Source organism: Pelodiscus sinensis, chromosome 6, assembly GCF_049634645.1.
Source record: "Pelodiscus sinensis isolate JC-2024 chromosome 6, ASM4963464v1, whole genome shotgun sequence".
Taxonomy (NCBI): Eukaryota; Metazoa; Chordata; order Testudines; family Trionychidae; genus Pelodiscus; species Pelodiscus sinensis.
In genome coordinates this window covers 12180590-12207309 of record NC_134716.1, presented here as the reverse complement: position 1 = coordinate 12207309, position 26720 = coordinate 12180590, and positions in this window count along the sequence as shown.

Here is a 26720-nt window from a genome sequence, read left to right as displayed (position 1 = left end):
AAAAAAGCAACCAAAGGCCCAGAACAAGTTTTTGAATGTCCTACCCATGACATCCAAAAGTACCCTTATTTTTCAGAAAGTGTTGAGCACCCATCCTGTTCAGATGTCTCAGACAGGGCACCAGGAACTGAGGCAGCGAGTCATGTTTAAAAATCTTAATCAAGTAACTTACAAAGTTCCCAATTCTAATGGATTATTATGGTGGTTCAGTGAAATAAAAACTATTCAAATTACAAGCTATCACTTCAATTTTCAAAGGGTTTCCCTGGTGTCACTTGCAAGTCAGAGGGTGCTGAAGGGAACCATGTGATCTGGGAGTTCAGAAGACTGTCTGCAAAGAGTCAGCCTAGAGGAAAGTAAAGTGAATTGCTTCTCTGCCTCAGGGAGTAGCCTGCTTCGTGTGTGTCTGGTTTCAGTTCTTGTAGTTTGGGATTTAAAGAAACAAACTTGTTTCACACAGTAACCTCTTTTAAAGTGTATTTTAGGGTGTTAATTTTCTCTGTTTGTATGCCACAAATTTAATTATTTATAACAGTAGCATCTAAAATGTCAGCTGAGATCCAGCTTCTATTGTGATAGGTGTTGTACATAGTTAGGGATTCTGGGTTTGGGCAGCCTGAACTATCTAAATGGGGAAGACAACCAGAAAGGTGAATTGACTTGCTGAAGGTCACATGGCCAATCAGCAGCAGACCCAATAAAAGAACCAAAAGTCCAAGGTTCAGTGCCCTGTCCACTAGCCCATATATATGGAATCCTTTAGGTTGATTTTCTAAGCCAGTCCCTTACTAATAAATCTTACTTTGAAAAGTAACTGCAACAACGCATATAGAAACTGCCACCAGAAAACAGATTGCTGTTGCCACAGGGGCCTTGTGGAAAACTTGAGCAAATCAAAGAAACAACAAATCAAAATGGGCATATTACTTTGCATATTTACCTTTAAATAAATCGATCACATTCTTTAAAAACCCAGAGCAGCAATCAAAAATAAACAATCTATTGATAGAGAAACAGTATTGTGGGAAAATGGTTGTACTTCCAGTTTTTTCCCTCTGTACATTTTGTTTTATTTTCTTAAGATTTTTTTTAAAGATGTGGTTGTAAAAGGAGTGTACGTGGGTGTGGGTGTAAAAATGAGAGAAATTATAAAGATAATACTTAACATTTACCCATAAGGTAATTCACAATTGCACAATGTATTGTGTGACAACCACCTGCTTAGAAGTCATTTCTTCTCTTATTTTGCCTAATTGAAATTATATTGACAAAACTAATTTCCACCAGAAAAGTGAAAAGAATGATGCATTGAAATTGCTCTCTGCTACACTGGCATGATTTTCTATATTACAGTACTCCAATTCTACAAAATTCCTGACGTCTACAAAATTAAAACTCAAATAGGGAAGAGAAAGAGCTCTCCTTAACAGTCTAAAATATGCATTAAACAGCAATTACTGTTCCATTACAACTATATTCACAGAATTTACTTTAATCCAGAAGAAATGGGAATGTATTATGAATTTATGTTGAGAAAATGTAGCTGGAAAAGGAGAGCAACACTGGAGAACTGAGTTAACTGATACATTAATGAAAAAAACCAGTCACTAGTCATGATACCTTTAGGGCTGTCAACTGATTAAATAAAGTAATTATGATTCATAGTGCAATTAATTGCACTGATAAACAATAATAGAATACTATTTATTTAAATGTTTTGGATTTTTTCTACATTTCAAATATATTTATTTGTTACAGCACAGAATACAAAGTGTACACTGATCACTATATATTTTTGATTACATATATTTGCACTGTAAAGAATAAAAGAAATAGTAATTTTCAATTGACTGAATATAAGCACTGTGGTGCATTCTCTTTAGTATGAAAGTTGAATTTACAAATGTAAACCAGATTCTCAAACCTTTGTCGTGGTTTATCAAATCTAACGTGACATTTATAAAACAAGCATGTGTTGAGTCATCATCCGAGACTTCTACAGCATTAAATATATGGCAGGATGCAGGTAAAACAGAGTATACAATTCTCCTCCAAGGAGTTCAGTTACAAATTTAATTGACATATTTTTAATGAGCATCATTGTGCATGGAAGCATGTTCCTGAATGTTGGTTGAAGCAGGAAGTGACCTATGAATGTTTAGCATATCTGGCATGTAAATATCTTGCCTGCCTGATCTCAGTTTCTGATGACATTGTAAATGAAAAGTAGATAGCATTATATCAGCAACTTGTATTCAGACTTGTTTGTCTTAGCAATTGGCTGATCAAGAAGTAGTGCTAAGTCGACTTGCAGGCTCCAAAGTTTTATATTGTTTTGTTTTTGAATGCAGTTATGCAACAACAAAAATCTACATTTGTAAATTACACTTTCATAAAGAGATTGCACTATAGTGTTTGTATGAGGTGAATTGAAAAAAATACTATTTCTTTTGTTTATCATTTTTATGGTACAAATAATTGTAATAAAAATAATAATATGCAGTGTGCACTGTACTCTGTATTCTGTTCTCTAACTGAAATCAATATATTTGAAAATGTAGAAAGATCAAAAATATTTAATTTTCAATTGGTATTCTATTGTTTAACAGCATGATTAAAACTTTTTTTTAAATCATGATTAATTTTTCTGAATTGATCTAATGAGTTAATTGTGATAATCAATAACCCAAAATACCTTAGCTATTCTTTGAGCTATGGACAAAATTAAGAAGCATCACAGGACTTAAGCACTTAGCATTCTAAGACCAATTGACTTTCAATGAGTGCAATGGTAACAGTAACTCCTCTTCAGCATAGCCACTGACCTAGAATAGTGGCTGTGTACACCAACAGACACCCCAGATGATAATTTCAAGTCATTAGATCAACATAGAATTTTCAGATCATTTTTACTATTATTTTATTTCTTCCATTAAAAGTGTTAGGCTCCCGCCTTGCAAGGAACTTCACACATTACAAAAGTGCTTTCCTGCGCATCCAGAAATATAATTTATGCAATCATGTGCCAAAAGTGTCCGTCTGCTATGAACATTGGACAAACGTCATAGATACTTCGCCAAAGGATCAATGCCCACAAAACAGATATCAGACAGGATCACAAAGAAAAAACAGTTTCTTGCCATTCCAACCAGAAAGGACATTGTCTCAACGACTTGATTTCCTGCATCCTGCTTCAAAGGCCTTTTAAGACTTCACTTGAAAGAGAATCTTCTGAACTGTCATTCATGCTTAAATTTGACACTTTACACTCAAGTTTGAATAAAGACGCTAATTATCTCACCCATTACAAAGATAGCTTCCCCAATTATCACCTCTAATATCATTAGCTCACAGACATTTACCTCCCCCCCTCCCAGCCCCCTTCTGTTTTGAAATTTGATTTGTCCTTTTCATATGTGTTCATTTTTTTAGATTGTATCCTTTGGTATATATGGTTGTGACAATTTTCTTCCACTATTTGATCTGAGGAAGTGGGACTGGCCCACGAAAGCTCATCTCCTATTAAGCCATCTTGTTAGTCTTTAAAGTGCTACATAGTCCTGTTTCTTGTAAGTAAGGGAGTCATATGAACGACAAATAGCTTCCTCTGGCTTCTCTTTGCACCCATTCATTGTATATGGCCCATTGCACAAAAACAGAGAGCTCACTCTTCTATTTTTGACAGTGGTGTTGAGAGCAGTTATAGTACTGTGTAAAATCATAGGGCTTTTATGTTGAACAATGATGCTAGTTAAAAAATAACAGTATTAAAATGGGAAACAACCCATAGTAAAAGGAGGAAATATGTATCTTATTTGCAGCTATTTTTTCCTAAACTACATGCTAACTGGCAGTTTATCCCTGATAAATATGTTTATACAGCAAACTGATTCAGTTTAAATAGCTCATATTACAGACTCTGTGTATGGAATCATGTTGGATATATATATAAGTGATTCTAATAAAATGATAGAAACATATAAAACAAACTGCAGACACAGATGCAATTTTATGGGAGCAATTTGTATCTTGGCTTTGTATTTTTCCAACATGCAAAGCAAGGCAGCTAAAGCCTATGATACAGACCTCAATAAAAAATTAAGTCATCTGCTAGGAAAAAGGAAAAAAAAGTTTTCCATTTCGTTTGGAGAGCTCAAGAGTGCTTGTGTGAATGCAATATATATTACATTAGTAAAATGGGGCAGAGACTTTATTGTTTCACTTAAACTTAAAAAAAAGCCACTACAAGGGCAAAATATTTTATTTAACTCTTGTGCCCTTTAGATATGCTTGAATATTTGACTGTAGCTTCAGTTAAGGAGACCACAGGGAGGCCTATACAGGTTCTGAAAAAGGGTTCTATTCCAGAACCTATTGTGATTAATAGAAGTCTTTCATCTTCAGGAGAAGTGAGAGAGAGTTCCAAAAAGAGGATGGCTTTGAACATACCATGGAGCTGGAGAAACCAAAAAAGTGCTCCTTTGTGGCTTGACCAAAGCCCTCTGAGGACTTTGAATGATGCCCTTGAAGAGAAATGCCATGTTTTCAGGGAAGATGAAAAGACATAAACAGTTGTGTCCCACCTGCTTAGCAGGTCAAATTTCAAAATTCTGCACTAGCAAAATGTGAGACCACAAAGTTCCCTTTAAGTTGCGTGGCTGAGTACCACATAGCTATGTTCTGAGTCCCGTGCAGAGGTTCAAAGCTCCCCATGCAATCAGGGAGATCAGCTGATTGGCAGGGACAAGGCCTCCATAAATAGCAGATAAACACTGCCTGCCATGAGTTTGAAAGAGAAGGCAATCAGCCAATATAAGCAGGGAATGAGTGGCTAAAAGAAGGGAGGTAAAGTCCCATCTGCTGGAGGGAGGGAAGGAGAGAGAAAGAGAGAGAGAGTCAGAAACACAGCAGTCTCTTCAGTCCTCCTGGGCTGGGAAGGGGTAGATAAAGGGGCTCTTTCAAAAAAAGGCGTGAGTGGATGCAGAACAGGGACTTTTTTGAAAGACGAGGCAGTTGAAAAAAAGCACAGGTGCCCTGGTGGCCATTCTGCGAACAGCAATCAAGGCTTTCTTTTGAGAGAGTGTCCATGCAGTCTGGATGCTCTCTTTCAAAAAAGCAGATCACTTTTTTGATCCGGTTTTGAGGTGTGGATGCTCTCTTTTGAAAGAAGCTTGCAGTCTAGACGTACCCTAAGGATACCTGACAGCAACTAGTCACATATGTCTTGTTTTAATATATTTTATTCCACACATATGGACTGCTTAAAAGATATGTCTATATGGAGTAGGAGTGTGTGTAAACACAGTGGCTGTGTCTACACTGGCCACATAACCCGTAATAGCTATGGAAATGAGAGAAGTCAGAATAGGGAAATGCGCGGGGGATTTAAATATCCCCCGCGGGATTTAAATAAACATGGCCGCCGCTTTTTTCCGTCTTGGGGAAAAGCCGGAAAAGAGCGTCCAGACTGGCGCGATACTCTGGAATAAAGCCCTATTCCGGAGGATCTCTTATTCCTACTTGCAAGTAGGATATTTAAATCCCCCGCGCATTTCCCTATTCTGACTTCTCTCATTTCCATAGCTATTACGGGTTATGTGGCCAGTGTAGACACAGCCACGTGTGTGTTTTGTTTGTATTGGTGGTGTACATTGACACACTACCTCAGCATTGGTGGTGCACAAAAGAAAATTCAACTGGCCCAAAAACAGAAAATGTTAGAGGGAACACCGGACCACTAACTGATGTTGGTACTAACAAGTCTGAATTGATAAACAGGATATGGGCTATATAATGATGTAATGCTAATGGCTACCCCTCAGCATTTGTGGCCAGGGGCCCCCTGCCTCCTTGCTGCAGTGTTCCTGGATCTGTCCTAGAGTAGGGAAACTAGCTGTTTATACAGGGGTCAGGGTTTGCCTCTCCCCTTCTCAGCCAGGCAGGGCAATCAGTCTGCCAAGGCTCAGACCTTCTGTTGGGCGGGGCCACCAAAGTCCCTTTCCCTGGGCTCTGCCAAACAATCAGTAATTCAAACCCTAGTGTCTCTGCCAGACAGGGCAATGGTCAATAAGAGTCAGTTTCTCTAGTCCCGAGGCAGGCAGGGTGATTTGTACCCGGAGCTCTGGTCTTCAGTCAGACCCAATTCTAATAATCCAGGTGCCTTGGCCTTCAGTCAGCATGGGGTAGCAATCTGGGCTTTGCTCTTGCAGTCAGACAGAGCCAGTTCAACGGCAGTCTGGGGTCTGTGGCCTCTCTATAGGACAGGGATGAATACCAACACACTCTACTGGCTTAGGTCAGGAGTTGTGTGAAGGAGCACAGGCCTTCTGGCCTATGAAGCGGGAGTACTGCCACCCCAGTGATAGGGTGGCAGGCGGGGACACAGGTCTGCTCAATTCCACTGCATCCCAACTCAAGGCCCTATTAGTGGTGGAACAATCTCCCACTAGGTCAGCAGGAATCTGCTCACAACACACTGGTTTGGACTCACGCGTACTACCTACCAGACCACTCCCTGGCTCCGCTGGCTTATTTTTACCAGGTCCCCTTGAGCATATGTGGGCTCACAGGTTTGCTTCCAGTGCCTCTCGGTATACCACCATGGGCAGCAGCACCTAAGCAACAACATTCTCCAGAGGTTTGGGTCGATTTCTTGGGCAACAGTGGCTCTCCCTGGTGCTTGCCTCCAGCCGTGCAGCAGTGTTGTCTAATCCACTTCCCCCATCCTTCCTCTTCCTGTCCTGTCCCTCCACTTCTGGTGGGTGGGGTGTGGCCCTCCTGGCCTCACCCACCAGGCAACTTGGGGCATGTCCTCAGTATCTGCGGCTGAGGGAGCTACACCTCCTCACCACAAATGACCTCTCTTGTAAGAGTGCTTAAGATGCTAATATCTGCACAGAAGCATACACCAAGCACCAATATTCCTGATGTAGTAGGTACGTGAAGTAACATCTCTCATAACAAACACGAGCTTCTGTGGAACATGATTAACTAGTGGAAAAAGCATTGGAAAGACTGCATCCAAAGTGACCAAATGATAATTTATTGGATTGTTACAGAAACCCTCATCTTGAAGTACCTGTACATCTTAGCAGTGAGCAAGCTCTGCTCGGTCAGATACCCAACCCTGCAAGCCCAGAAAAGATGCCAATTGGAACTGACTATCATTTCTCTTTTGGTATGTCTAGACTACAGGGTTTTGTCGACAGAAGTTTTGTCGACAGATACGGTCAACAAAGCTTCTGTCGACAAAGAGCGTCTAGACTACATCCAGTTCTGTCGACAAAGCAAGCCGCTTTGTCGACATAGCAGTGTGGACGCAAAGGACAGTGTAGATGCAATAAAGCCTTCTATCAACAGAACTTTGTCAACAAAAGGCGTTATTCCTCGTAGAATGAGGTTTACATACGTCGACAAAACTGCTGAGTTTTGTCAACGTTATGTTGACATAACTCAAAGGCAGTGTGGACGCAGGTATAGTTTTGTCGACAAAAGTCCACTTTTGTCAACAAAACCCTGTAGTCTAGATACACCCTTTCAGTAGGACTACACTTCAACTGCTACAGTGGCACTGATTACACTGTAGCATAAATGCTTCCTGCACTGATGGAGGGGAGTTCCTCATCTAGTTAGTTAACCAGTCTAGCCAGTAGTTAAGTCAAGGGAAGAACTCTTCCATCAACCTTGCTGTGTTTAAACCAGGTGTTCGTAGGTGTGTAGATCAGGCCTAAGGCACATGTGTGAAGAGAAGATAAATCCAAAAAATCTAGAAAGTTTCAAATGTCCCCAGGACAGGTGATAATGAAGCTGTTACCTGGCATCTCCATATGCCAGTTAATTATCCTTGTCACAGTTGGGAGTCATAATCACTGTTTCTATTGGGCACGTCTACGCTGCGCATTGTTGTGCAAGAAGATATGTAAATGAGGCGTGGCAATGAATATCGCTGTGCCTCATTTAAATACCTAATGAGCCACCATTTTTGCGGAAAGGGCTTTTGCACAAGAAGAAGCTGTCTACACTGCTCTTGCACAAAAAAAACCCCTCTTGCGCAGAAGCCGTGTTGCCGCTTATTTTAAAGAAGAACGGCTCCTGTGCAAGAGGACAGTGTAGATAGCTCCTTCTTGCACAAAAGCCCCTTCTGCAAAAATGGCGGCTCATTAGGTATTCAAATGAGGCACATTTGCATATATTCTTGAGCAACAATGCACAGTGTAGATGTAGCCTTGAAGTATTTATCATGGCTTGATGGATTATTCTGAGACGATACAAGAGCTGCTTAGAGCCAGGCTATCTCTGGATAATTTGTTCATGCCTGCCCTTATGGGAAGACATGTAAAGCAAGTTTGTCCAATTGCCACTGCTAAATGGGAACAAAACACCACACTGTGTTTACATCCTGCTAAAAAATTGTCATTTGACTGCAGTGTTTTCACAAAGTGCCCTGAACCCATATTCCTTTTCTAGGAACATATGAAAGTGTTTGATGGAACTGCAAAAAGGGAATTATGGACATAATTTGCACAACAGTATTTTTAGTACTAATACTTATTCACAAGAAGGAACAAGATCATCTTGATTCTCAGGTCCCAGCATGAGTTTGCAGTGCTAGCTACTGAAAAAGAAAATTATAGTACAGGCAGTCCCCGGGTTACATACAAGATAGGGACTGTAGGTTTATTCTTAAGTTGAATCTGTATGTAAGTCGGAACTGACGTCCAGATTCAGCCGCTGCTGAAACTGACCAGCGGCTGACTACAGGAAGCCCGAGGCAGAGTTGCTCTGCCCCGGGCTTCCTGGAATCAGCCGCTGATCAGTTTCAACAGGCTGAATCTGGACGCCAGTTCTTACATACAGATTCAACTTAAGAACCCCTGGCGTCCCCAAGTCAGCTGCTGCTGAAACTGATCAGCAGTGGCTGAATCAGGACGCCTGGGGCAGAGCAGCTGGGGTGCTGCCGGGTTGGTCCAGCAGCACCCAGAGCAGCGCTACGGGACCAACTGGCAACGCCCCAGCTGCTGTACCACAGGCGTCCGGAGCAAAGCCGCAGAGCACTGGGGCAGCGGGACAGCCCAGACGTGCCACGGCTGTCCTGCTGCCCGCGTGCTCCGCGGCTATGCTCCCCGTCTCCCTGCTCTGCTGGTCTCCAGCAGACCAGCAGACCAGGGAGATGGGGAGCAAAGCGGAGCAAAGCCGCGGAGCACGCCGGCAGCGGGACAGCCGCGGCACGTCTGGGCTGTCCGCTGCCCGCGTGCTCCACGGCTTTGCTCTGCTTTGCTCCCCGTCTCCCTGGTCTGTTGGTCTCCAGCAGACCAGGGAGACGGTGAGCAAAGCCGCGGAACACGCCGGCAGCGGGACAGCCGCGGCGCGTCTGGGCTGTCCGCTGCCCGTGTGCTCCGTGGCTTTGCTTCCCATCTCCCTGGTCTGCTAGAGACCAGGGAGATGGGGAGCAAAGCCTCTGAGGACGCCGGCAGCGGGACAGCCGCGGCACGTCTGGGCTGTCCGCTGCCCGCGTGCTCCCCGGCTTTGCTCCCCGTCTCCTTGGTCTGGGGAGACGTGGAGCAAAGCCGCGGAGCACACGGGCAGCGGACAGCCCAGACGCACCACGGCTGTCCCGCTGCTGAAGTCCTCAAAGGCTTTGCTTCCCTGGTCTGCTTGTCTTCAGCAGACCAGGGAGACGGGCAGCAAACCCCATTTGTAACTGCGGATCCGACATAAGTCGGAGCCGCGTAACTCAGGGACTGCCTGTACTTCTTGCAAAATGAAGTGGGAAATTGTGACAGGCAATAAGTATGGATCCTCATTAATTGATCTTTTGGGGAGACCCTATTTTAATAAGTTGTAAATGAAGTGCATGCAGGTATTCCACCACATGGCAAAAAAAATAAAGGTGGGGGTTGGGAGCAAAAGATTACGGTGGGTTTCACATGGAAGAGAAGCTTCGGACAATGCTCTTTACTGAAGTAGAAAAGAGAATCATATAATATCTGCGGAAAGCAATGTCCACTCCCATTCTGGGAATGATATTTTGAAGGGTTCAGTTATTAATAAAATCATTCATAAAACTCAGACCTGTAATGCAGCCCATTATTAGTAGAAATAACATAACCATATGAGCATAATACCCTCATGATGCTGATTAAAAATCCCTTGTATAACATCTGTTTTCAGAAAGGTAAATGTGACCATATCTATTCACTAAAGCATACCCGTCTAGTGTTAATTTGTGGAAGGGTGAGAATTCTTTAATTCCAAAAGTTCCTGTTACCAGTAGATTGACACAAAAAGGAAACTGCCATTCAAAATTGCACTTAAAAGTTGCAAATTATTACTGGCATAGGTAGGAAGCAAGGAAGGAGGGAACTAACAGTCATCCCTAGGCTGGAATGCAAAGGAGTATAATGAGTAGGAACAAGAGGGAAGTCTAAAGATGGTTTTACTCACTGGGTACTACACAGCCACAAGATGTTATTCTTTGTGTCACTGAGGCTATGTCTAGACTGCAGGCTTCTTGTGCAAGAAGCTTTTATAGGAAGAAATCTTTCACAAAAGCTTCTTTTGCAAGAGTGCATCCTAAGTGCGATGCACTTTTGCGAAAAAGAGTGTCCAGACTGCACTCTCAAAAGTAAGCTCTGATTGCTATGCACGGAATGGCCACCAGGGAACCTGTGTTTTTTCCTCTTCATGTGCAAAAAACTCCTCTTGCCCATCCACACACACCTTTTTGCAATAGAGCTCTTTCGTAAATAGGCAGTCTTCCTTATAGAATGAGGAATACGTACACCGGAAAAACCCTCTATTCTTTCAATTTTTTTTTTTTTCACAAAAATGCGCTTCAGGTGTGGATGCTCTGCAAGTTTTTTTGGAAAAATGGCCGTTTTTCCGAAAAAAATCTCTGTAGTGTAGACATAGCCTCAGTTTCAGATTAGGTGAAAAATCTGGGGTTCAAGCTGTGTGCACGTCTGTTTGAGCTTGTAGCTAACGTGTTGTAATAAGCACCTCAGGTTTAAGGCAGACTTAATTTCATATATTATGGCAGACAGAGAAATCTAGCAGCTTTGTTTCTAGTCACTTCCATTAGCTTTTATGCCTTCGTTACAGATGATGGTTACTAAATCTGTTGACTCTCAAGCCAATAGAGAGCAATGAAAATTGGAAAAATCATACACAGTCTACAGTATTGAAGTAGACAGTCCATGATATAAATGTGAGGCACGTCTTCAGTACTAATTAAAAGTACTGATTGAAGGAAAAATAAGGCCAGGCCTTCAGCTGAGGTAAATGGGTCTCTGGAGCTACATCAACATACACGGACTTTGAATGTGTCACATAAGGAATTGGAGAAGCTATCTGCTGTTGAAAGAATGAATAAATAAATAAACAAGCAACATATACACTGTGATTTTTTTCTCTTCTGCCTGGAAATTGTGTCACAATAATGTTATGAATATAAAGATTTACATTACTAGCTAACAATATGCATCTGGAACCTTCCAATATGGTTCAGTAGAAGATTTTCATTCAATTAAGCGACAAATAAAAATGTTATTAAAATGAACAAGAAAATAACCTAAGTAAAAAAATGTGTATGTATATGTATTTTTCATTATAAGGCAGCCAGCAAATCTAATAGGCAAAGGAGCCCATGTAAAATATCATAATATGCAAGACACAGCATTACAAATACACAAATTAGCATCCCAACTGGATAGGGTTTTAAAGCAGGCTAATTTATTTCAGAATTTAAGTGATAGCACCAATCATATCTCTAGGGGTATACTTAGCAGATAGCTTGGTTTGATATGCCAAATATACACAACTACCTGGAAGTACCTGAGGAAACCCAGCCAAGTTTAAAGCAAGATGAGCAGACTGATCAGTGGGGGAAGAACAAATAAAGTTCCAAATACAGGTCACTGGACATCATTGTCTTCAGGGCTTGCTTTCTGTCAAAAGTCCCAACTCAGAACCTGAATAAATCAGCTCTGATTATTGACTAAGAACTATATGTGGCCTTTCCAGTTCTACCCCTGGGGTGTGTGTGAGAAGGGACATCCTCCCTGTGTTATACATCATCTCAATTTCAGTGGTGCCTAACAACCTAAGATACGGACAAGGACCTGACTGTGTTCAGCATGGTAGAAACACAGAACAAGACGAGAATCCCTACCCTTGAAGCTTACAATCACAGTAGTCTCCTTTGTGCAATTTCTTTTCATAACCTTGTCCAGATTAAATCATGTAAATGGGCAAAAACCAGCAGCACCTTTCCACCTTGCAACTGGACCAGATGCTAAATACATGAAACTTGCTTTAAAAAGGGGGAGGGCTCTTTAAATCAGTGTAAATCAGAAAAGAGCAATCAGGCAAACTTCAAGTGAGAAAGAACAGGTGCTTTGAAAGTGAAAGAGAATGAGCTTTCTGTAATAGCAATCACAAATTAAGTGTTGAGTAAAAAATAAATGCAAACCTCACTCTGTTATGCTATATTGACAACCTGTTTTCAATGGTTGCTCCAGTGCTGTAGTCTAACCTGACACGAAAAGAAAGAAGAGTGGTCAGAGGTTTAGGTAGATGGCGAGACTTCAGATGATTTGATTTAAATCCATGACTCTGCCACAGACATCTTTGTGTCCTTGGGCAAGTCATTTAATATCCCTGTGCTTCAGCTGCCCATCTGTAAAATGGGGATAATACTGTCACCATTTCCTTTTTCCAACCTTTCTCTAGCTAATCAATTTAGACTGTGAGCTCTTTGGGGGAAGGAACTATCTGTTCACAGGTTTCTATATACAGGGAAAACTTTCAAAAGTGCCTAAACAATGTGCCCATTTGGCTTTGTTCTTTATTGTCTTAGACCCTAATCAGAGTTAAGCAACTAAATACTTTTTTAAAAGATGACCCTGAATCTCACTGATTAAGCACCTATGTAACTTTTGGAACTGGGACTACACAAACACTAAATAAATAAGCAAAAACACCCCTGTGATACCTACCACAATGGGGGCCTGATCCCAAACTGTAATAAAAACAGTCCCAGTGCTTGAAAGCCACCATGTACATTCTGAAATATTTACCATAACTGTCTGACCTGGCACTGAACATATGTCAATTCATTTTAAGCAGAATATTAGTTACCAGTTGAACTGCATTAACTAAGAGCATTTATTATGATCCAAAAAGGTACAAAGAAAACAGTTAAGTGCATTTTTATATTATTAATGTAAAAAAAAGTTACTCTATGTCCTTAAATTCATGTCACCTTACGCACTTATAAGATGGGTATATTCACATGTATCTGGTCTATCACTGCTCTCATTATGTTCAATGATAAACACCCAGTCAGTGTCTAGAATGGCAAGTTTTTCCGCAGAAGCAGCTGCTTTTGCGGAAAACCTTGCCAGCTGTCTACACTGGCCGCTTGAATTTCTGCAAGAACACTGACGATCTAATGTAAGAAATCAGTGCTTCTTGCGGAAATACTATGCTGCTCCCATTCGGGCCAGTGTAGACATCTCAGATTTTTTTTTTTTTTTTGCGCAAAACAAAACCCGATTGCGAAAATGGCGATTGGGGCTTTTTTGCGCAAAAGCGCGTCTAGATTGGCCACGGACGCTTTTGCACAAAAAGCGCTTTTGCGTAAAAGCATCCGTGCCAATCTAGACACTCTTTTCCGCAAATGCTTTTAACAGAAAACTTGCCATCTAGACGAAGCCCCACTGATTTCAACAGGAGCAGAGTTAGGCCAGCTTACAGAGCTTTTGAAAAATCCAATTGTAGTGTTTAGAATACGTGTAAGTGCTATCTATCTATCATACCATACTTATATCAGTGGGAATGATAGGTTTGGATCATGACACTATACAGCCCTGTGGATTAGGAAAGCTTCGTAAGGCTATTCAAACTACTTCAATAAGCTTGTTAGCCAAAAGATGGGGACCTGCAAAGAGCTCAAAACCTTGACTCAACAGACACTGGTTATCAAAAACTTCCTCCCAGAATCACAATACCCAGATTTGGGGGATTTGCTATAACCATCAAGTGCTTTTTATACCTAAATCTCAGAGTGAACACTTGAAATCATCCCTAGGGATACCCCAAGCTCTTTTTCCTCAAAAGAGCTTGCAAAAAAGAAGAGAGAAAAAACAAACTGCAATCTCTGGTAGCTGACCCCTCAGTCAGAGGCATGCAGATGCACACAGACAGACCTTCCAGGACACAAGAATCAAATCATCACCTTAAAAGAGGTGATTTTTATTACAGAACAAAAGATAAACTTGATAAAACATCTTTGGTTGGTAGATGTTACAGAGAAACTAAGGAAAACAAATTAAAACAGAAAATCTCTGGCACAATGCCGGTAAAGGGGGAGAAGAGGCATTGAATAACACAGACCAAACCACAACATAAAGAAAAATTACCCTGATTGTGACTGGATTCACATTTCACTGTTACTTACTCTCTTTGTTCAATCCACTCTCATGCCCTGAATTCCATGGGCGCATAGGAGTCCTGCCTGGGTTTAAATCAGCCATAGCCAACCTATGGCTCACAAGCTGCATGTGGCTCTTGCCCCCCAGAACTGCAGCTCGTGAAGCCACTCCTGCACTCCAAACGGCTCCTGCCGGCTCTCTCTCAGCCCCTGGCTTCCCTGTGCTTACCAGGTTGGAGCTGTGGGGTTTTAAAAATGGTGCCCAAGAGGACAACCGTCTTAAAGGGGCAACCTTCTTTTTTTTAAAAAAAAAATATTTTTTTTTGTTTTTACTTGACAATTCTGGTGCAGCTCTTTGCATTTTTTCCACCACTGGAAAAATCTTTGTTAAATGGGTTGGCCACTGCTGGTTTAAATCATTCTGGGTATGTCTACACTACAGCACTATTTAGAGTTAACTTAATTAATGACTGTAATTTCAAATTAATTTTGCAGTGTAGACATACCCTCTTCCCCCTGCCTATCCTTTCTGAGTACTCTGTACCCTTCTATACCAGTATTCCAATTGTGTGCATTATCCCACGAAGCCTCTGTGATACCAACAATGTCATAGCTGTGTTTATTTATTAGCACTTCAAGTTCTTCCTGCTTATTACCCATACTTCCTGCATTTGTATATAGATACCGATTTGATCTTTCCTCCCAGTTCTGCCTTGTCCCTCCTTTTTCTCTGCTATTATAACCCACACTCCTTCCCATTTCCGACCCATCTTCCAGGTCTCCATGTTCTTCACTTACCTGTGGGCTTTGGTCACCTGCCCCTATCAAACCTAGTTTAAAGCCCTCCTCACTAGGTTAGCCAGTCCTAGTATTTATCCAAATACGGTCTTCTCCTTCCTCGAAAGGTGAACCGCAACCCTGCTTAGCAGTCCTTCCTGGAATAGCATCCTGTGGTCGAGGAAGCCAAAGCCCTTCTGGTGACACCCTTCTAAGCTGTGCCAGTTTAGGTTGTAGTGTAGACACATCCTAAGATGACAACACATGTCTAGAGCATAGTAACTGTAATGCATCTCTTCACAGAGTTTGAGAGTCTTCTAGTAGTCTTCACAGCAGAACAGCATTGTGTATATGTAGTTAAGACATTTTATATCAAAGGGTACAGCTACACTTGCCCCCTACATAGATCTAGGGAGGCTAATGAGGGCAACCGAAATTGCAAATCAAGCCCGGTTGCCATGGTAGAAATCGACTAGCCCGAAGTAACTGCTTCCCGCAATTAGGTTTACTAGCTAATTCAATTTAGGGGCTCTAAACCGGAATCCCGTTTCACTGCCGCGTATAGACGCAGGCAGTTACTTCAGGCTAGTCAATTTCTAAAATGGCGACCGGCTGGGAACATGCAAATCAAGTGCGGGATATTTAAATCCCAGGCTTGATTTGCCATTTCGGTCGCCCTCATTAGCCTCCCTAGATCCATCTGGGGGCTAGTGTAGATGTACCCAAATATAATTAGGGAAAATGATTATCTGAACCCCAAAACACCTCTGTGAATTCTTCATATTATGATGACCATTTATTGTAGCAGTACTTACTGATGCAGTAAACCGACTGCAAACAGCCATCCATTATTTGAAGTGAGTTACACAACACATGGTTCCTTTGACTTTTTGGGAGCTGACAATGATGAGTGGCCTATGCAAAAGCTTTTAATGCACTGTTCTTTGTCAAGTAAACCTCCCACTGCAAACGTGCCATAATTCTCAAGCTGTTAATTTCCATATTAATGCTGGAACACAGATCATGTGGCTTTGTTTTATTTAAAATCATACACAACTCTTGTGTCTGCAGTGTCATGAAGTAATGGAAAAGACTTTTAAGAAGGGATGAAATTATATCTGAAAGCCATGGGGTCAACTTGACTCCTACATCTGATGAACTGTTGTGCTGGGAGCCACAGCAAATCAATCCTCCAATCAACTTTCTGATGGGTTTGTTCCAAGTCTGTGTGATTCGGTGACTCAGGATCCATTTAAATTTCATGGCTTTTCCTTGAGGCAGTGTGTTAAGATTCTCTTTGAACAGATATTGGCAGCACTGCAGGAGACACTTGTCGTTGGTGGGTTGGGGATTTTTTTGTTTGTTTGCTTGTTTGAAGATTCATTGTTTTCTCAATATGAGTCTTACACATTGCTGCAGGGGAAGAAGTTTGGACATGGAGTGGTGTCATAATCAACCCAACTTACAGTCTGTGGAGAAAATTGAAATTACTGCCAATTCAGAGACTGTTTTAGTAATTCTGTAGGTTTTGACTCATTTCAGAAAGTTCAATTTCTTGGTTGCTAGCTGATTTTTCTCTCCTTTCTTTTTTTATTCTTTGATTATTTAATTTGTATTAATTACAGTAACAAGCTGACTCCCCTATCTAGTTACTATCCATATGTACAGAAGTTTCAGAGGGGTAGCCGTGTTTATAACTGGAAAAACTTAAGAAACAACATATAGTCTAGCAGCACCTTAAAGATTAACATAACATGTTGATGGTATCATGAGCTTTTGTGGGCACAGCCCACTTCTTCAGATAAATGGAGTTATTAAAGGTCCAGTTCCATTCATCTGTAGAGCTTACCCTCTAAGGGTATGTCTACACTGCATCCCTAGTTCGAACTAGGGATGCAAATGGAGACAATCGAACTAGTTAATGAAGCGGGGATTTAAATATCCCGCGCTCCATTAACATGATCTCGCCGGCGCGCTAGTTCGAATCACAGCTGATTCGAACCAGGAAGCGCGCGCCGGGACGCGTTAGTTCGGACTAAAGCCCTTAGTCTGAACTAATGTTACTCCTCATTTTTTGAACATTTTTTGAACAATTCCCCAGAAAAAAATTCTGTGGAGAATTGGTATAAGAGCATGGGAATCAAAGCTGCTCCAGAAAGCACAGTATCAAGAACAGCATATGCTCTGTTGCAACAAAACCCAATGATTGTGAAAAGTCTGCATTAAGTAGATCAGCACAGCAACACACAACACTCAGAGCTTCCTTTGAAGAGGACAAAAATAATCCATTGTTAGTTGTCGGGGGGAAGTGTCATATTCCTGCTATAGCTACCAAGATGCTCATAATAACCTAGTCTGCCCGATATACTCCCAAATGTGTATGCCATGCTCTGTACTTCAGAGACACTCCAGAATCTGCAAAAAGAGTACACATGAACACATTATTGAACCAGTGGACCCACACACAAATTTATATTGAAAATATAAACTTTATGAACTTGGAGTAGAAATTAATCGCAAAGAGGTAATGGGCCTAAAGCATGACCTATCCAAGCAAAGGAGAGTTGTTTCTCCTCCCTAATAACAGTGTATGTCTACACTTCAATGTTAATTCTAAATAACAGCCGTTATTTCGAATTAACTTTCCTAGCATCTACACAGGCAAACCGCTATTTCGAAATAAAATCAAAATAGCGGGGCGCTTATTTTGAATTAGTTAAACCTCATTCTACAAGGAATAACGCCAAATTCGAAATAAGCGCTGTGTAGACACTTATTTCGAAATAGGGAGACTCCGGCCCCCCAACTTGCGCCCCCGCGGTGGCCTAGCTGAGCGGCGCAGAACTCAGCCGAGTGCCACGGCGCGAGGCAACAGTGCCCCCCAGAGGCGACTCGTAACACTACAGCGTTACAGAGTCACAGATATTGAGCTACTATATTTTGAAATAGGGGGCCTCCAGCCCTTCCCAGGGTGCCTTGCTGGTCACTCTCAGCCAAACCAGGAAAACTCTTCTGCTCCTCTCCCTGAGCCCCAGAGACCTTAAAGGGGTAGACTCTGGCCATAGTGCATGTGCCAGCTACAGGCGTGCCAGCACAGAGCCAGCAGTCACTGACTCTCACCCAGTGGCCCCAGTAAGAGCCAGCAGCCAGTGCCAGCCAGCCCTCCACCACCCAGTCCCCCAGCTCCCAGGAGCCAGCCAGGGGCCGGAGATGGCGGGCTCCCTCCTGGACTAGTGCGGAGATTATGGACCTCATTGAGGTTTGGAGGGAGGCCTCCAATGTCCATGATCTCCGCACTAGATGGAGGAACGCCATGGTGTATGGCCACATAGCTGCTACCATGGCCACCATAGGCCACATGCGCACCCAAGAGCAAGTGCACATGAAGATTAAGGAGATGCAGCAGGTGTACGCCAGGGCCTCTCAGGGCAGCTCCTCAACAGGGGCAACCACCTGCCCCTATTTTGATGCCCTGGACCGCATCAAGGGGGGGTGGGATGGTCCGTGACACCCTGGGAGGCACTGATCCGGGAGCGGAGGGCCCTGACCAGGGCGCGGAGGAGGATCCGCAAGTGTCGCCATGGAGGGTGCCACACTGACAAGATCCCTGAGCTGTCCCAGCAGTCGAGTCACCAGGGTCATCCGGAGAGGCCACACCAGGGTGAGTGCCATCACTGTCCCCTTCCCGGGGAGGGGGAGAGGCAGGAGGGCAGGAAGGGAGACCAAGGACCACGCATGTGGGCCTTGCTTATCATGGATCACGCAGCAACCTGTGCACGTGCGAGCATGAGCCTTGCCACCCAGTTCAGGTGTCTCCAGCTGCCTGCCACACAGAGGCTGTGGCCCAATAGCCACATGTGTGTGTGAAGAGACATGACATGCTCCTGACCCCAGGGCAGGACACAACATGATGCCCTCCCTTCACAAGCCCCTTCTACACAGAGGCAGGGGACCTCTCCCCCCCATCTCAGCTGCACTATACACAGCACAGACGGACATTCCGATCATGGCCTCTGTGCAAGCACATTGGTCTTCGAAGTAGGAATAAGATCCTCCGGAAAAGGGCGCTTTTTCCGGAGGATCGGGGCCAGTGTAGACGCTCTTTTCCGGCTTTTCTAAAAGCCGGAAAAAAGCGGCGGACATTTTTATTTAAATGCCGCGGGGGATATTTAAATCCCCCGCGGATTTCCCTATTACAATCTCTGAAATTAACATGCCCCTTTCGGAAAAGGGGCCAGTGTAGACGTAGCCCTTGGGAGTTGAGGTTGCTGTCAAGAACATTCTGGATCCTGGTTACTGAGAAGCAGCCAGTTGCACAATAGCCTGAACTTTGAGGTCGGGGGAGGAGGAGAAATTTACTTCATTGGATAGGAAAGGTAATATCTGTGTTTGCATTTTGTACTGCAACCTCTAACTAACTAAGTGATTTCCACCACTAACTCTTGTTTCCAATTAATCTTCATCACGGTTGACGACAGACTTTGCTGGGTCCTGAGCAGTGTATGCATGTGTTTTGGGGGGGGAGAGGGTGCTCAACTCTGGGCACCCAGAAGGGGTGGGGCCTCAGGCAAGAATTTAGGGGCTAGCTCCGACCTCCAACCAGCCCTCAGAGCCGTCCAGACCATGCTGCGGGGAGCTCCAACAGTGATTTTAAGGGCCTGGGGATTTGGGTGCTCCCGCTCAGGGCAACTGCACCATTTGCCCCCCTCTGCCTCCTGTCGGAAGCCCTGATCTTTATTCTGTCTGAAATTAACTGACTTTTAACTGACTTTTCTTTTATGCTAAATGTTCACAAGTACTGTGTGGCTTGCAGCTGTTGTGGCTTAAGGTTAAACTGGGGTATTCTGCTCTTTTCAGGACAGAAAATATGAAAGTTCTATGAATAGCCAATGTCAGGGGCTGGGTATCACAGTGGAACACTTGAAAGGGTTTCAGGGATTGAGGTCACCTATTAACTTCTCAGGCAAGAAAGCTTGCATGGCTGGAGAATGGGCATCTCAGGCTGCCAATACAAGAGGCAGAAAATAACAGGATGACACTCAGACGTGGCTACTGCAACAACAGTCTCACAGTGCGTCCTGGGCACCTTTCAATTTGTAGATTCATGAGGACATTTACCAGGGACCTGAAACAGTGCCTGAATCATTTTTCTAGGTTAAAGTATGTCCATATAGCCACAGAGGAGCTACAGCAGGCAAGGAGGTAAGACAGGGTGAAGACATACCAGGGAGCAGGCAAATATTTTCCTACACAAGCACATCATAATAGAAACTGGTTCTCAAACCAGGTCAACCTCTGCCAAAACCACCAACCTGGATTGCCTGTTTGTCCACTTTCCCCAGAAACACCATAGGGCCTTCTCCTGTACTGAACTCATTATGCTTGAGAAGTGCTCCTAGAGTGTTCCCAGAGACACTGAATTATGCATGCTCCCTGAAGCAGGCATTTTATGCAGTATTTACTCGTCAAGGCTGCATAACAGGGATCAATTTTCTGCTCTAATCAGTACAGAAATTCCTTTCCACTTTCTCCCCAATATTAACAACATTTTTAAAACATATACCAAGACCCTGCTAGTGTCACACACCATCAGCAATAGGACCAGGAACCTTCAGACCAGTTGCCCTTTTGATGCAGTGTTTCCTCTGACATCCCCCGAAGGAGTGCTTGTGAGACTGGATCTAACCGACTTTTCACTCTCCATAGAGTTTGCTTACTGTTTTGCATGGCTCTCAGTTTGGGGGCAAGAAATACTCTGGTCAGTTTCACTTGTAGATTGCCACACTCAAGCACAATGCTTCAATGTTCAGGATACAAACATTTCCAGAGAATGCTTAGGTCTTTTGAAAATGTGCTTTAACTGGATTTTCCCCCCCCAATCATAATAGTAGAATTAGAGAAAGGAAAGACTGGAAGGGATCTTGAGAGATCACCTACTTTTGTCCCTGCTTTGTTTACATCAATTTTGTAAACAAATTTGACCTGCACTATCCATTTAGTGCTTTTGTGAATTACTATGCTTTCTTACCATTAAGTCTGGTTTTACACATCATAGTTAATGCATAATGAGTGAGAATGAAAATAAACCTCCAACTAGTAAAATTACATTGGTTTCCTTTCTGTGGGTGACAAATTGATTTACTTCATGCCACAGACCTGCTGAGTATTGTGCTGCCTGCATAGTAAATAAAGAATCAATAACTTTCTAGCATAAAAATAAAAAATAGATTACATTAGACTTTAAGAATACCAAGTAAGTGCAATAGCTACAGTATATTTTTACAATTCCAAAGTGAATGACAATCATGGGAATATAAATAGATATAAAACACTTATTTGGTTTTCACCTATGCCCTATCTCTCATGAATATAACAGTCACTTAATTTAGCTCTTTGAAATAGAGTTCACTGGTATTTTTTCTATCCCTAAAGTTACACATTACTTTAGCTGCATTCAGGTTTCATAAAGGATAATTTGCATCCATCGGCCATTTCAACAGCAGTGCAAATAAATGATACAATATATATTTATGATAAACATTTTATATGCTTTAAATGACCATAAAATTAAGTCAAAAGCCTGATGGAGCAACAAAACAATGAAGAGGGATCTCAATCTCATGAAACTCAGGATCTGATAGTTAATCAGGAAAGCAAATTCTAGGGTGTACAACACAAGATACTCAGCAGAGGCTTTGCAGAATCACGTCCCAGGTTCCCATTGGTCAGACACCCAGATGGAATTCCATTATCAGAAAGAGACAAAGCGGGTGTCTCTTAAAAAACTGGATTTCAGAAAAGGTAAGGGTATTGCAGAACTCTTAATATTTCATATCCAGAAAAAATATCAGGGGAAGGTTCAGAGCACAGGTTATGGAGAATGCAGAAATGAAGTTAAATTACATTTATTTCCCACCACTGAACACTTCATCCACACACTACCCACCAATGGCCCCATCTGATGCTATCCCACTAAGGGGATTTCAGAATGCAAATACATGTATATAAACCAAAACTATTAACTTTCCTCCAAATTCTACGGCAGCCTGATTTAGGTTACTGAACTGTGCTTACAGATTTATTATATTCAGAGTGGAGACAGAATTAAAGTAAAATATTTCCCAAATTAAATGGGCACTTCATATATTAGATCACGAGAAATCTAGAGCTGGCCAGATGATAAGCATTCTTGAGGGAAGAGGAAGGAGACCACCCCAGAATAATCAACAGTCCATTGATTTGAGTGATCATCTGGGGCATTATACACCTAAAACCAGTCTCTCTCGATCTCTTCTGATGGGGTAGTTTCACTTTGTATAAATACATTTTTTTGGACCAGAGAGAAAGACTTCCTGTTCTCATACTACAACGTAGAAAAATCACATTTGTACTAAGAGATGTTATATCAGCGCCAATTCTCTTTGACATTTATTTTGGAGGAGTGAGGTTCCAGAGAGAAGGAGGCAGAACTAATAGGAAAAGAGATTAAAGGTTTCTGGTTTCACTGCTTGTGAAAAGCTCAAAGTGCTAATATAGGTCAACTATTTCCCGATTTTAAAAAGGTAGACGCCAACTTGCTTCCATTTTCAAGTCAGCTTTAAGGGGTGGTTGAGAAAGACACAAATACAATCAGTTTTTTGGAAAAGAGATGTCCAAGACCTCAGCTGTGCTGAACTTGCCCTTCCAATGTTGGCATCTAAAATAGCATCCCTGGAATTCATTCCCTTGGTGATGAATGAGTAGCTCACACCTCTCTAATCTATTGTTTTAGATGGTCTACAAATTCAGGCAGGTGACACCAGATTGGTTGCACTCCCTACATTATTTCAAATCTTCCTCATAAGCATGAGTTTCCTTTTTTTTTTCTTTAAGGGAAAACTGCAGTTATGACCAACAAGTTGTCAACTTGGGAGATATGGCTTACCTATATGTCATGCTGTTGCATGCTGGCCCAGTTTCAGATCTAATAAGGATTCATTTTCAGAAGTGATAAACACCTACAAAACCTACTGAAATCAGTGACAGCTGCTTTTTAGCCCACCTGAAAAATCAGGCCCTGTGAATGTGTATATTTATATTTTAGCATTCCATATTTGAATTAAAACTTTTATACCATCATATATTTTGTATTTGCCACACACTTTGCTGAAAAAAAATCTATAAATGTTTAAGAAAGATTACAGATTTGAGTACAACTACACCTCTGAGATAAATCAGTGTAGTCCCATGACTTTCCTGAAGCTGCACTGATTTACACCAGACCATAATACAGCCTATTTTTCATTCTTCCACCTATTAAGCCAAGCTTCCATAGGACCCAAGTGCAACCACACATGCCTGAGGGGAAGTGAAAAATTACATCCCATAAAATATTAGATCTCCATATGATCCCAAATAGCTTTTCTACACACACAAATACACATTTTATTTGGAGGAAAAAAGCTTCATATGCAAATGAAATATAAAATGATTGGATTCTCTTCGTGCACACACACACATACACACACACACCCCTAGACTGCAAACTTCTTTTGGAATAAGGTTTTCTGGAAGAGATCTTCTCTTTCGAAAGAGAGCCTCTACACACAAAAAGAACAATGCAAAAGCGATGTGCTTTTTAGAAAGAGTGTGTCCACATTGATGGGACACTATCTTGCATTTAAGGCTTCCTGGAACCAGTTCAGGCAGGGCATTAGGTCAGCAGTTGCTTCTGGGTGCTGTTGCCTAAAGTTAGCTGAGACGCGTGCTTAAGGGGTCCCCCCACCCCTCCGGACAGACATTTCTCTGCTTGGGCTGCTTGCTTGCCTACCTCTCCAAGGGACAGCAAAACTTTTTCATTGTGTGCTCTGGTTGCCCAGCTTTTGGACACCACAGCACACGCCTTGCCATGGATCTGAAGCTACCTCTGGGCATACGATGGCCCCACACAGCCATGCTGCAGTTTCTGCAGGCCGCCTTCATGGCCCTAGACGAGCTCGACACCAAACTCATCATTGAGACCCTCTCCCTGTGTGCAGGCACAAGGCCCTTGCAACTGCACCCCACAGTGGAGAGATGGTACTGGAAGCTGGACACCAGTTCCGACTGGTGGGACCGGCAGGACAACCAGCAGTGGCTCCACAATTTCCAAGTGCAGAAGGCCACCCTTATGGAGCTTTGTGCCTGGCTCCTGCCCTCCAAGGAAGGGACACCCACCTGCGAACTGCTCTCCTCCCAGAGAAGTGGGTTGCTATTCTAGACAGCTATTGGTCTGTGGGCAACCAGTTCAGCATCGGGAAGTCCACCATCAGGACCCTCTTCATGGAGGTAAGGCACTTTCAGGCTGCAGTCCCTGCAGGGGGTGGGGGAGGGAGAGTCCTGGAAAGGGGGACCCTAGAGAAAGTGGAGTGGGGTTCAGGGGTTGGCCTGGGGATGGGGGGAAAGCTCAGTCTCTGGGGGGGTTGTGTCATCCTGCCCTCACAGAGCTCTGCAGGGGAGCTCCTGGGGTGTTGGGGGGGGGAGAGGAGAGAGGGATGGGCACCTCCCAAGGGCTCAGGCACTCCCTCATTCTCTGTTTTGTGTGTTTCTTTGTCTCCTTTTGCAGGTGGTAAGGGCCATCAACTCCATCCTGCTGTGCAGGGTCATCTGCCTGAGAGACCGGGACCCTATTGTCACAGGATTTGCTGCCATGGGCTTCACCGATTGCGGAAGGGCCATCAATGGAACCCACATTGCCGTCTGCGCACCACATCAACATCAGCTGCACTGCTTCTTTTCACACAAAAAACCCTTGCGCAAAAAGAATTGGCAGAAAATATGCTAATGACATCGAGACTCATGCTAATGAGTCCTTCATTAGCATATTTTCTGGCACAAAAACTTGCAGTGTAGACAAAGCCTGTGAGTTTTTCTATTGTTCTCAAGTAGCTGCACATGCACAGATCTGTAGGTGATGCTTTTTCTATTTGTGTACACAATATAGAACATGTACTCCTTGAACTATGAGAATGGCTGACATCATACTTGACTTTCATAAGAACAAGTCAATAAAACTCCCTCCATGGGCTGAAACCAGTATTAATATGAAAATGTGCAAGGACTCAATTTGGAAGATCTAGGGTGGGATCTTCAGAAGTGCTCATTGCTGGTTCAAATTTGTACCTAGAAAAAACAAAATTAAGAGTTTCCTTCAGTGAAAGTGAAATTAAACCAATGCTGAGTGCTTATGAAAAATCCAGCTAATACAGGTTTGTGTATCTAAACAGGTAGACTTTGTATTCAGTGACCATTTCAGGTTTTAGATACCTATGAATAAAGTCAATGTGGAAGAGACAAAACTTAATACATTTCCCAAAATCTTTGGAATTTCATATTGAAGTCATATTAGTGACAAAATACATCATGCACGTTTATTAGAGCAGGGGCCAAAGCAAGTAATATTTGCTAATATGATAACTTATTGTCGTTGAATAGCAACTTCTTTTAAGCAACAATGATAAATACATAAATGCCTATTTACCTACAGGACCAATGCATATTACCAAAAGGCAAGGATGCATAAAATAAATTGGACATTTGCTATAATATATTTAATTTAATGTTACTAACATTTATAACTAACTAAAACTAATAGGAATATTCTACTGGGATGTTAAAGGTTAAACAGTTACCCAGTAAGCATATGCCTTCCCAGCATGTTTACTGGGTAACTGGAGGGCCCAGCAAGTGGGAGCAGCCCTCCCGCCCACAGCAGCCTGACTGGCAAGACCCCAGATGCCATGAACAGAGTATCCTCCAGCTCAGGGTCTGGAGCCAGGGCAGATAATTAACTTTTTGGGGCAGTTTTTACGCCCCTATACTAGATGGTTCATGTTTTATTTGAAATCATGCCAAATGTGTATTGTCTGTTAAAAAAAGAGAGAGAGTATGATTCCCTTAGTGGGGTTTATTTGCTTGTTCGAGTTTGGCAACAACAGCAGTTCATCTTAATGAAAAGATTCAAAGAAAATATTGTGACAAAACAGTTACAAAAAAAAGGTATATACTGCATTACACTCTCAGTATTAGATTAATGTTCAAAGAACATGGCTAAGGATTCTGGCTTGTTGACTTATAAGAATCCCTCTTCTTTGTATGTGAAAAAGCATGACCAAATTTCTAAATACCCATAACCTTTTTGGCTGTCTCATGTGCGTATTTAGTGTGGAACTTTTCCCATTATGATGGCAGTCCATATTTTACTTCACCACAGTTCCATTGGTGACAAAGTCACTTTTTCCCCCTTAATATGAAATACCGAGCTTTGCTGATAACAATAAAAATAAAGTATTTTATTGTTTTTTGAATCGTAGATCCTTTACAGAATCTTTAAGTATGGAGATATGGAGATCTCTAGAGAGTTGACATTTTGTCATGAAATAAATCTCTTTAATAGTTTCTTCCCACAACTATCTAATTTCTTGACACAACTACCACATGTAACAAAAATATAACAGCAAAAATATAATGGAACCTAGCTGAAGACAGATGTAAT